Genomic DNA, 13,812 nt, shown 5'->3' on the forward strand with positions numbered 1-13,812 from the left:
TAACATTTCTTCATTAAATATACTTTGTAATAACGTGTTTCCTAATTAGATTTTTTTTATTTATTGTGAATAAAATGGTCATAGACAAATTAAATTTCATATAAAGAGAATTTTTATAACAATGAAAAAGTAATTTACATTAATTAATTAGGAACAAAAAAAACAACAAGAAATGTGTCTGACAAATACAGACGGTCCTCTTTATATCTTAGGAGTCATTAAATAATATGAAGCAAGATATTATGACAGGACAGTATAGTTGGTATTTGCATTAAAAGACCTTTTCAGAGGACAGATGGTTGGTTATTAATAAAAACAGATTTTTAATATTCAAAAGCCTTATTTTTAGAGTGACCAAGCACTTATTATGCCCCCCTTCGAAGAAGAGGGGGTATATTGTTTTGCTAATGTCTGTCTGTCTGTCTGTCGGTCCGTCGGTCTGTCCGTCGGTAGACCACATGGTTTCCGCTGATTATCTTGAAAAGTATTTATCACAAAGTCTTCATATTTCACATAGTGATTGGTCATAACTAGTAGATGACCCCTATTGATTTTGGGGTCACTAGGTCAAAGGTCAAGGTGACATGGGCCTTAAATGTCAAAATTGTTTCCGCTGATTATCTTGAAAAGTATGTATCACAAAGTCTTCATATTTCACACAGTGATTGGTCATCACTAGTTGATGACCCCTATTGATTTTTGGGTCACTAGGTCAAAGGTCAAGCTCACAGGGGCCTTAAATGTCAAAATGGTTTCCGCTGATTATCTTGAAAAGTATGTATCACAAAGTCTTCATATTTCACATAGAGATTGGTCATCACTAGTAGATGACCCCTAATGATTTTGGGGTCAGTAGGTCAAAGGTCACAGGGACCTTAAAATGTCAAAAGGGTTTCCGCTGATTATCTTGAAAAGTATTTATCACAAAGTCTTCATATTTCACATAGTGATTGGTCATCACTAGTAGATGACCCCTATTGATTTTGGGGTCACTAGGTCAAAGGTCAAGGTCACAGGGGCCTTAAATGTCAAAAGGGTTTCCGCTGATTATCTTGAAAAGTATTCATCACAAAGTCTTCATATTTCACCTAGTTATTGGTCATAAGTAGTAGATGACCTCTTTTGATTTAGGGGTCATTAGGTCAAAGGTCAATGTCACATGGGCCTTAAATGTCAAAATGGTTTCCGTTGATTTTTCCATAATTGAACACTTCCATGTACCCATTTTTGGCAAGTTTCTGTAATAAAATTACCAATTATGAGAGTCAATGGCTAGAAAGGGGGGTATATGTGTCGTTCGACATTCTTGTTTTAAGTTTATTCTGTACTGGAGCAAAAAAACTGGAAAAAAATAATTTGTCATTGTCAAAGTAAAGCATTGATAATCACAATTGCAAGTGACTCATTATGTTAAACATCTTTGTAAATTAACTTTAAAATCCCTTGATGCATGATAAGAGTTATGGACTGGAAAAGAGTTTCTAACTGCTGACCTCTAAGCCTGACTTGACCTTGGAGCTAGGGGTCTATGTCTTGCACATGACACACCTTCTAAAGACTTTAACATTTTTGCCAAGTTGTTTCAAAATCCCCTTTCTTTTGGTTTTGCATAATTGACTTATCATCATGTTTATAATTTAAGCCAATTTATTTTTCAAAATCTCTTGATGCATGACAGAGCCATGGGCCAGACAAGGCTTTTTTACTGCTGACCTTTGACTTCCAACTGTAACTTTGACATTGAAGCTAGGGTTCTAGGGCAGGCGCATGACAAACCCTTGAATGATTTCAAAATCCCTTTATACATGACATGAGTCGTGGGGAGGACAAGATTTTCAAACACATGCAAGATGGACAGTGGTAACACAGTTGTTTGTGACTATAGCTTTTGTATGTGTGTGATGAAATGCTCTAATTGTTATTTTTGAAGTCGCTGTAGGTGTATTTGAAAATAAACAGTACAAATTAGTTTCGTTTGCAAACATTCTTGACCCAGTGTCGCGCGATATATTCACACAGGATATATTTACTATAAGCTGGTTTAGTTATCGCCCTTTCCTTTTGTTACGCCTTTAGTAACTCGACGCTTGTAAATGAGTCAAATACTCGAAATTTTGTCATTAAATTGAAACCAATTCATGATTCGAAGTCCCGTTGTGTCAAAATTTTTACACAAGTCCCTTCAACTTCGACTTATCAAAAGTTGTACTGTATTTTTTAATAATGTGTAATAATTGGGCATATGTTACTGGGAAATCTTTTTCAATCTGTTACCATCACAACAGTTGTAGTGATTTACTACATTTCCTTGCTAACATATTTACTAAACAATATCATAACTTATACGTTTATATGACAGTCATCTATAAACCAGACCAGATTATTCTTGTCATGGCAATCAATACAATCATATTTTTATTTACAACCAATGAAGGAAACATGGTCACTGTCTAGATCTTAGTTGAGCAAAACTTTTGTCATTTGGGTTTCAATGCATATAAAGTGATCAAGACTCAAGAGTTAAGCTTGGATGGATTACCATCCATATAGAAAATGTTCATAAGTAAAAAAATAATTATTAATGAAAATTTTCTGCCAAAAAAGGTAAAATGATTTAATTATTAACTTTGATTTTCAATAAGAATAATGAAAATCTTGCTGTTTTTCACAATCTTTAAGTTACTAAGTCTTATAAATAACTATATAGAATTGAATCCATATTGAAACAAGATTATTGCTGAAGGTGATGGATGCTCCCCGAAACTGCACATTTGTCAATGTATTCAATGCAAATTTGTCAGTGTATTCAATGAACATTTGTCAGATCAGACATATAATCAGACAGTATCACTAAAAATAGAGGACCACCCAAATATGAAAGACAGTAGTAAATAAACAAAAGCTTTATGAGCAAAAGTGTAAAAAAATCTATTTTAAGCATCAGTGACTTTGACCTTAACCCATGAAACTGATTTTCAAGTTATTCCCCTTGTGAAGGTCACATTCAATTTGGTTGTCATAGAAAATATCAAATTTATAGCCAATTATAGAAGGAAGAAAAAGAAAAGCAAGAAAAATTCAATAATTTGACCTTCAAGGTCAAGGTCATTGAAGGTCAAAATCAATTTGGTTTACATAAAGATCTTGTTCTAAGGATTATTGTGTCCAACCATGATGACAATCCTTTCATAAATAATAAGTAACAGCCAATTAATTATAGCAAAAATAAAGCAAACTTCAAATATTTGACCTTGGAGGTCAAGGTCAAGTTTAGTCAACTAAAAAGTCTTGTCTAAAGGGTTGTTGTGTCCAAGTATGAAGGCAATTGAGAAAGAAAAAAATTATGACCAACGTTAATGTTTTCAGATGACAATGGCAACTTCAACAACGACAACATGACTGTAGCAGTGCAGAAACTCTTTTTTTTCTTCGAAAAAATCAAAGCTAAGGCCATTATTTTTTGATATTTCGGTTTACTGACCCGCCGACTCTGTATTTTGGGAAAATGAAAAAAAAAAAAAATCTGCCCCCAAAAAAATTCTGTGTTGTCTTGAAATACGCTGCTAATAACGACTTGTCAAAGAAATGTCGCGGTAAGTATTTTAATTAACATTACTGTTAAACCTACCATATGCCAGACTATTTTACATACGATTAGTGAGATACGCAACCGGTTATCTTTACTCGAGGATAGCCTGTCGTCTGCTAGTTGGGGAAAGTGTTTATTGGTGTATTATGAAAGAATGTCTGTTAAATGGGGTCAAGCCATTTTCACAGAATTATAATTAGGCTTTGATCATATTTCATCAATGCATTGAAGGTCGAAATGCGTAAAAATGTAAAAAAAAAAACCAAACAAAAAAAAAACACGCCAAATTACGTAAGCAATTACATTCAAGGACAGAGCGAGAGAAATCTGCTGCAATTGACAAGATCAGTATTTTCAGATTTAACAAAAAAAAATTAGTCTTTAAAAGCAGATTGAATACAGGTTTTCAAACAAACAAAATAAAAAAATGCCCGCACTTACTTTTAATAGATTTTTATGTCAAAAATTGACCTGCTTTTTATCCGATAAAAATATTTTCACAATGGGCAAAATTGAACATGACTTTTTGTAATCTTTTCTTGACACTTTTTTTTTAACATCTGATCTATAAAGAAATGAGTGCAAGTCAGCTGATTTTCGGCACCTTTGATGATTCAGATTACACAGCAGTGTGTAAACATCAAAGAATGACAGATTCTTTTGAAGAGCTCGCTTGCCACTTGTCAAAAGTCATTGTGTGTAGATTTCATGTGTGTTTTTAAACAATGGCAATATGAGCAAAAGTTTTTTTTGTGTATTTTAAACAATCTTTGGAATAGACAATCGGCGAATGTATTTAATTTCATTGCTCTAGTAAGTACTATGTATATGTATGCACCACATTTATAGTTATGAAAACTTTTTTTTTTTTTTTTTTTTTTTTGCCGCCCCCCACCCTACCCTTTTTTTTTGAAAAAATCAGTAAACCAAAATATAAAAAAAAAATGGCCTAAAAAATGTTACATTCCCCCATATTAAAACTTGTAATAAAACTTCTCTATTTGCAAACAATGTACCTTTAATTTTCAGATTTTTATATATATATAAATAAACATCTCAATCAGTCAAGTTACCTATCAAAAAAACTTAATCAACATTTCTCCCTAAAAGCAAAAATAATCAAGTTCAAAAATCCTTCCTGTGCTTTCAAGGAAAATTATAAAACAAAATTGAGCACTTTAAAATCTATTTTACAAACACTTTACATCTTTTGTATCAAAATAGTTTGGTCAACATGAAAGCTTTATTTATCTTGCTGATTATTGACGCATCGATCTGAAACAGTAAAAAAAAACAAATTTCTTACATTTTGTAACTTGCAACTTGCTACAACATATTTTATTATTTAATTTCAGTTTTTGGTTAAAAAAAACCAAAGTCTGTAGCAAGATTTTACCAAAACGGTGATGGGCAAGTGCTTTGAAGTTAACAACCTCTATCACTCTGCCATGAATTCCTACACCCACCTCTTTTCAAACAAACAAGAAAATTATTTTAACAATTATTTAGAACTTATTGAATCTAATGTAATGATGTACAGAAAATTTAAATGAGATAGTAACTTGGATTTTTTCGAAGCTACTTCATAAATGAGATGAATTCATTTTTTATCAAGACCTGAATAACAATAATTGAGATCTTGTACTCTTATGATAGAAGCAGGGAAATTAAATGTCTTCACTTGAACAATTTAACTTTCCAAATGGATTGACAAAGCACTCTCACATTTACATTATTATTAACTTATAATGAATAAATAAATAATCATTTTTTAAAATAAAGGAATTATTTTTTAAAATAAATAAAAGATAAATAAATAAAGTTATATTTACGGAAGGTTATGAAGTTGATAAAGTAAATGCCATCTTCCTCAAGGCCTACAGCAAACATCCAAACATTTATGCATACAAAATTAGAACAAAAATAAATCTAACATTAAACTTATCAACAAGCCAAGCATAAAATCAGTGGTATAATGTATGAAGAAGATTTTGAGCAAAACATGTTATTTATTGAACATTGTTACTGAAAATATTTTAAATATGAAATCGCGTAATTATTTTTATATTATTTTATATTATTTACATTACTTAAAATATTATTAGGCACTTGTATTATATAATAGTGAAATGTGCCCTATATTAGGTTATGTTATAAATGATGATCATAGAACTTTAGTAGTGCTATTTGTGAAAAAAACAACACTAAAAATGCATTTGCATTACTCTCAGTTATTTATGATAATTTGATCATAATTACATAATAACTAATATAAATCTGTACCATCATTGAAAAAATTTACATTAAATTCATGCGATGTTGTTTAACAAAACCCTTGATTTTATTTACTCAAATACTGAAGAAGTTAACCTTATTTATTAAAATCCATGTCATCAATGCATAGATATTTTCAGTTTATCAATGTTTTCTTAGAATTATAATGGAAACAAATGAAGTTGGTCCACCCACTGTGACCATTCATGTTACAATGAAATATCAATACATGCTTTACACACCTACGCTAGATTAATTCAGCTGTTTCCTGTAGAACTATAACATTACTGTACCACCTAGTACATATATAGTATCCCCTCCTTTAAAATAATAATACCCGATAAATATGCGAAAACATATTAGTTCTTACTTAAAGATTTTTACAATTTAATCACTATCAGCAAATCAAAATCAGTTAATGATTTATTCATGCTACCATATTAAAATACTCAGAGTATTTCTTCTACTTTATTTAATGATGTCAGCATTAATTCTCTTTAAAAAACAACACAAAAAACACCTGGTATATTTCTAAACATAAAGTTACTAATTAATAATGCCAAATAATATATAAAAATTAATACTATAAATGCCAAATAATATAAATACTAATGCCAAATAATGTATCAAAAGATCCCTTCCATAGGAAATATCAGGGGTGTATTAAGTTTAGAGCTATATATAAGCTCTCAGGAAAAATATATAATTAAAAATACATGGAAAATAAGTATCTACACCAAAACACCATTACCATAAATTATAAAAAAAATCTTTTCTGCTATTTTTTATTTGAAGAAAAAAAATTTTGGCATGTTTTAAAATTAATAAAGGGAAATTTTATTATAGTACAAACCCCCTAAAAATATTTTTTTTATCCTTATAAACCCTACTCTAGAAAAATTTTTAATTTTAAAATCATAATAATTTTGATATTAACATGGACTGCTAGAATTTATCTTAGAGATGATGGAAGATTATTTAAATTTTAACTAAGTATTTTTTTCACACTACTCCCAACAATAGATCTATCATCCACCTAAGAGTTTCAAGTTTGATAAAAACAACACACAAAACCCTAACAGACAGACAAGCTTATATATACCAGTATCCCCCCCCCACACTTGCATGTGGGTGGGGGTATTCTAAGATATACAATTGCTTAAAGGCACATTATGACTCAGAAATCCATATTTTTTTATTCTTCAGAAATGTCAAACAAATAATGTCTCAATAATAAATTCAAAGCATTACTTATATAAAGAAAACAGCACTGAACGTGTTGTAATGTGTCAAAAAAGGTAGCAAAAAGTTAACAAATAAGTATTTTGACTTCCATACAAAATAGTAATTTGCTATATAATCATACCAATGAAAGGTCATGTAAATGGAAAATGGGTATATCTTTGGAAACTTGAACAAGATCATAAAAAATATTAACATATAAAAACTTTTGAGAAAAAAATCAAAGCATTTCTGAGGCATAATGGGCCTTTAAACAATAAACAATGCTGCATTAGTATAAAAGGGAATTAGAATTTACTTACAAGACAAGAAATTATGAATCATTTACATAAATTAGCAATAATACCATGTTCAAATGTCATATATGGTATAATTTTCACATATGTAAATGTTAAATTTCTCCTATTATTATCATTACATTATACAAGTAAATTCACCATCCTGTTATTTAAACATCATCAAACTGGTAAATTCTCTCCTCACCTTTACAATTTGTTAATAAATGATTCCCTTCCCAACATTTCAATATTGCCTGTGGCTAAAATCTATCATTTCCAAATGAGATCGAGATAGAGAGAGAGAGAGAGATGGAGAGAAGAACAGACAGACAGGAGGACAGACAGAGATTTGTCTTTGTAACTTTGAGTAAAAGTTAAAGGAGACAACTCTTACTTGAGACATAACACAGTTATCTAGTATTGATTTCCTGAAAAGTTTTATCAAAATTCTGAAATATATTTTAAAACATAAAAGTCTCAATACCAAAAACTAAACATTATTGTTTCATTTGTGTATTTAAAGTTTAAAATTTCATGATATCAAATAAAATATAAATAAAATTTTTGAACTTTTAAAAAATTAAACAGAGAGAAACATTAAATTTTCTTTATAAATAAAATTTTTGAACTTTAAAAAAAATAAACAGAGAGAAACATTAAATTTTCTTATCTTCACTATTATAGATAGATAGACTTTATTGATACACAGGTATAGTATGTATGCCCATCAGTAATGATACAATATTGTTCTTTACAAAACATATCAATTGCAATGTCTCACTTAAACAAACATTGGTAAATTTTTAAATATCCACACATTTCAGATTCAAATAAATCTTTTAATTTAAGTACAGTACCTCTGCTATAAAAATATTGTTCTTGATACATCTTGGTACCGGAGACATTAGAATTAGAAATGAAATTTGTCCTCCAGTGTGTTATATAAACAGTTTGTTACATCTTAAAGCAGCACGCCTCAAGATTCATGTTAATTTTCATGAAAATTTTGGAATTGTATTAAAAAGTGAAATATTGTGTGATGAACAAATATAGCAATTTGCATAATTGCAATCGGCATTTACAATCCAAGAAAATTACCAAAAAGTGGTCAACATAATTATGCAAAAACAGCCCTTATACTGTGTTAGTAATGCAGTAAAAATATGGTGATTATTTTTAAAAATACTGCAAAATCAGTCTTAAACCGTATATAACATGTAAACTATCACTTAGATCTTGAATGTTTTTACCTTTCTTTAATTTTAGTACATTTTTCTCAATATTGATTTTCTTGAAATATTTTGGCTGGCGCATCTGGAGGTGTGCAGCTTTTACTTTGATATAAATACTTTATATAATTTTATGTCCCCACTTAAAATCTAATTTTGACAAAATATGCTAATTTTCAACAGCTATTGCACAGCACTTTAGAATTCAACTTTTATGGACAATTTAGTTTTTCATCTGAAATTTATTTATATCTTTAAAATGAGATATATTATGAAAACTTCCAGTTGCTGATAGGAAATACTATGCAATTAAGAATCAATCCTTTACAGTTTCTTTTTTCATCATATGTAAATTTTGAAATTTTATCCGTAAATAGATACATAATGTTAAAAACACCACATAGCTATTTTGAGAAAACATGCCACCTAGCCATCCATTACAATCAGATAAATTGTGAGATGTTCTTTTCAATTTTACTTTAAAGATTTCAAAATGAGCATTTGTGATGTTTTAATTAATATTTATGAAAGGAAAAATGTTACAGTGAATGATCATACTCAAATCAAAAATCTGAAACAAAAATAAACAATATTTAAATCTATTTGTCGCATATATTTTATAAACTTGAAATGTACTTTAATTTTTTAACCTTTAAATTGTATGGACATTTATTGGCAATACATCAATAGAACCCCCTTTATGACTGAGTGTATTGTTTTACTTGAATAATCTAGTTTGTTATAATATTATTTTAATGACAAAGTAAAGTTCAGCAGGCAACTATGTGACATCTATTAAGAATAAATCAAAGCAATTATTTTACTGTGACAACACCATAGATTAATATAAATATATATTCCTGTAAACTTGGAATATTTATAAAATATACAATATTCATGACTTTCAAATCATTTAAGTTATTACGTGAATGTTCAGTAGTAAAGAAAATATTTTACTTATTTTAACGATCATTAAAATTCAATTAAAATGTATGAAGACAGAATTTGTAAAATTGCACATGTACTTAAAGGCACATCTTAATGTCAACTGTTGTATTGAATCATACTCGACATAACATGATTTCTGTTTGCCAGCTACATCTGTTTGTTACATTTGATGACATAACATGCTACAACCTTAAATGGACTATCTGTTAGTGGCTTCATTTTATTAATTATATTTTAAAAAGAAGCAACATCAAAAAAATAATTTTTGTCAAAATCAACTTTTTAAAAGAGAAATTACTTTTATATCATAAGAATAAATACTCAGGCACAGACATTTTGGCATTTTCTAGTGTCGTGAGACTGCGATTGTTGGATTAGTTCGTAACATGTGCTTATAATACAAATTTTGATAATCAATGTTCATCTATATAGATATATTAACATAACATGACCTAAAATAAGTCTACAAAATGATGTTGACAGATACTGAGACTTTTTTAAGGAGATAACTTGTAATTAGAGAGAGTAGTTTGATGATAAAAATCGTAAGATTGTCACGGCTTCACCATGCTACTAAAGTGAATAACTGATGTCTTCATACAGCAATTACACAAATGTGGCAGTGCCCACTCATTGTGTAAAATCTGATAGAAAAGCAATTTACATTTAGTTATATTTAAGCATTTTATATCCCTCCTTTATCACTGAAATTTTGCATGTTTTCTGTTTCTATTATACCTATTTTAATGTTATAATTTATCACAACACAATATTTCATAGAACAAAAGTAAAAACAACAATAATCCTTGTCATAACAAGTCAATTTATAAAAAATATAAAGAATATATTTTGAAAACAATTTACAAAGAACATAAATATTCCCTAAAGAAAATTTTGTTTTTAAAATTTTAAGTTTCTGATACTGTATAGACTTTTTCTAGACTGCTAATGTATAAGTGTAACATAAATTATAGAAATAAGTCACTTTGACTCCTGCTCAGTTATTTAAAAGATCTGTTTGTTTATTTCATGCTTTTCAGTGTTTTACTTTAATATATCAGATGATTATATTCTGATAAACCACTAGTGAAATGTATAAAATATAATTTTCACTGTAGCCAGACTATATATCTGAATGCGAATGAAAAGAATATCATAACTAAATGGAATAACAGGCAGAAATAAATGCTGTCATATGTAAATTTTGCTTCTTTAGAATGTCAGCATACATCATGTCAAAAATGTAACAAAATTAGAGAAATTTAACAGAACTATATTTAAGAAATAACATCAGCCTGAGAGGTGTATATCGGCTATTTAACACCGGTTTGGAGTTTTGATGTGTAGGAATTGATTTTTTCGCATCAAAACGACAAAACCGGTGTTAAATAGCCGATATACACCTCTCAGGCCGATGTTATTTCTTAAAATTAGAAATTATTAAACAAAAGAAATAGTAAGAAAAAAAAACAACGTTGCTTTATCAAGTTTTCAACAATAAAAACTTACGTCGTATGGTGCTTACATCAGTGCCCTATTTATCATTCTTGTATGTATGTGGCGTTAGTGTATGTGAGATATTATTTCGGTATTGTATGAAAAGAAAACTTTATAAGAACTGAAAATATAAATAAAAATGCTTTTTATTGTTGCTTTAAAAGGCCTTGTAAACCCTATAATCGAGGGTGAAAACATAACAGCCGCATATACAAGTAGTCCCTAACCAGTGTTTATTGGCAGTTTAACACCGTTTTTTTTCCTTCTTTGTCTATAGTGACAAAATCATGTGGAGTGTTAGAATTCAAAATTGATGATTTGACGTCATGATGTGATGACGTCACAAAGGAGAATGCGCGACATTACGCGGTAAAATCAGTAAAAAATACCTAAAATCACTTAAGAAGCATGAAATAAAAAGAAATTTATTTGTTTTTACATATAAGATTGAAATATATTTCATTCCTGAACACCAGCTATTCTATTTTCACTCGTGGCTACGCCACTTGTGAAAATATTACATCTGGTGTTCACTCAGTGAAATTATATTTCAATCTTACATGCAAAACAAACAATTTGAATATCCTCTATATACCACACTGACAGAAAGGCAATGTTACATAAAATTTAAATTCAATGAAATAAAAAAAAGTTTAATGAATTATGCAAATTGTATATTCAACTGCATGGTCAGAAAATTTCAATGTAATAAAAATAAAAGACATAAAATCTAATAGATTTGTTTTCAGCAAGACAGAATAATAGACTTTAAACAAAGCTTGATAAAAAAAATGTTAAACATAAAAAAAAAGAAAACTGACACATCAGGGTTTTTTTTTATTCCATTAAATAAAATCTTAAGAAATATGTAATATCAAATAAGGAGAAAAGGAGATACAGATTATAGAAATGTCATTACAAAACTGGTGTTGATATAAAGTACAAATTTATAAATCATTATAGCACAGTAAAACAACTGGGATTTATTATTTAGACGTTTATAATGATAATAATAATAATAATAAAAACTTTTTTTAAAGAGGCAACATAGTTAGGCAAGCCCAGTCTTCCCTATGAGCCATAACTTTATGATAACTTAAATTTTATTCACATCAATAAATTAATGTTTAATGATGTTATATATAATTGATAGTGTTGTTCACTAGCTCATATGACTCTTTATTTTATATGTATTAAAAAAATTTGTCTCAAGTTTTTGCATTTTAAATAAGCAATCTGGAATTCAAAATGAATATTAAATTGATCTTTATAAATATTAACATACACTGTGCTAAAATATATCAAAAATGGTTGATATAACCTTTAAGTAATTGATTATCATATATATCTACATCATCATTATATACTATACAATATATGTACACATTTCTCTCATAATTTGAATTATTGAGCTGACAGGAAAACTGGTGCTAAAATGGCAATTGACATTGTAAATTGTTTTAACTAAATAGAATTTTTTAATCTTGAAATAATCATGTTAAACTTTAGAAAAAAAATAATTTTTCACATAAATTTAATGTTATTTGCTAGAAAGATTCTTCTAATTTTACTCTATTGTTTCTAATTATAAGTTTTGAATATTGCTAAATTTTAACATTTCTTACTTATATTATATTTTTATCAATTCATTATATATATATATTATGTAAATATTTAAAATATCTACTACATTAATACATATCTACATATCAGGTATAATTACATAAATAAGTCAATAAACAAAATTAATTCACAAACATGCAAGTTATATCAGTAATAAAAAAGCACTAACTAAAAGTAGTAAATTTTACATAACTTTTAAAATCACATATCATTCTAAATTAAACAACATGAAATATTTCATTTACTTTTTGCACAGACCACTTTAAAATCTGTGAACATAAAACTATAAAACTTGGGTAAAATAGAAAAATAATATCATTTAAAAAAAAAGTTAAAAATAATATAGGATAAAAATCATTTCTTAAATTTTATCTAAAAACTTTGAAACATATAACTACCTTTTTTTAAAACTTGCTGTAACCTATCAGTGATATAAAATCCTGGTTATAAAAGCACAGATAGCTAATTTAAACATGGATATGTGACTACTGTATGACAGCACACCAATAGTGTTTTTGAAATGATTTCTACTGTACAGTCCGCTAAATTCCAATACTATACAGCCATGTATTGGCCACTCTCTCCCTCTCTCTCACTTCTCACACTAGCTGTTTATCATCTACCTACCTAAATATCTCTTTACTAAAGTTTGTCATAGGTAAAATATCTAATGTTTAAAAAAATTTCATTTTGCTTCCTGTTATACATGTCTTTATTCTGTTTTAACTTAAACAAGATATGTTTGTAAAACATGTATGCCCCCTATCAGCAGCCAATTAGTCATGTGATAAGGTTATTATGACTTCTGACCCAGTGATCAAACAATTAATAAGGGTTATCCAAGTATCTACTGGTCATGACCTTACCTTTGACCCCTTGACCCAAAACTCAATAGGGGTCATCTGCTGGTCACACGCCAATCATCATACCAAGCCTAAGCGTTTTAGTTAATTGATTAGGGGAAACCGTTTTAAACATACAAGGTCAAATGTGACCTTGACCTTTGACCCCTTGACCCCAAAATCAATAGGTCATCTGCTGGTCATGACCCAATCAAAAAAAATCACCACTATACCAATGTTTGAAGTTCCTAGGCCAAAGGGTTTATTCTTAAGTTATTGATTTGAAAGGC

At 28.7% G+C, this 13,812-nt stretch overlaps 1 protein-coding gene across 4 annotated transcripts in view; it reads right to left on the reverse strand.

The window, feature by feature from the left end:
- The window catches only part of LOC132745248 (FMRFamide receptor-like), a 108,007-nt gene that overhangs the window by 23,414 nt on the left and 70,781 nt on the right, over positions 1-13,812 (reverse strand). The window contains exon 1 of one of the 4 annotated variants that reach the window (XM_060734110.1): positions 13,079-13,277. The exons of 1 other annotated variant lie outside the window; for it this stretch is intronic. The gene's annotated coding sequence lies outside the window, so the exon portion shown is untranslated. Of the gene's footprint in view, positions 1-5,421; positions 5,569-5,959; positions 6,100-13,078; positions 13,278-13,812 lie in introns of those variants that run through there. 2 more of the 4 variants (XM_060734111.1, XM_060734109.1) reach the window with 2 other exon arrangements.

This window comes from Ruditapes philippinarum, unplaced genomic scaffold, assembly GCF_026571515.1.
Source record: "Ruditapes philippinarum isolate M1 unplaced genomic scaffold, ASM2657151v2 ctg8_1_1_1_1, whole genome shotgun sequence".
NCBI lineage: Eukaryota > Metazoa > Mollusca > Bivalvia > Venerida > Veneridae > Ruditapes > Ruditapes philippinarum.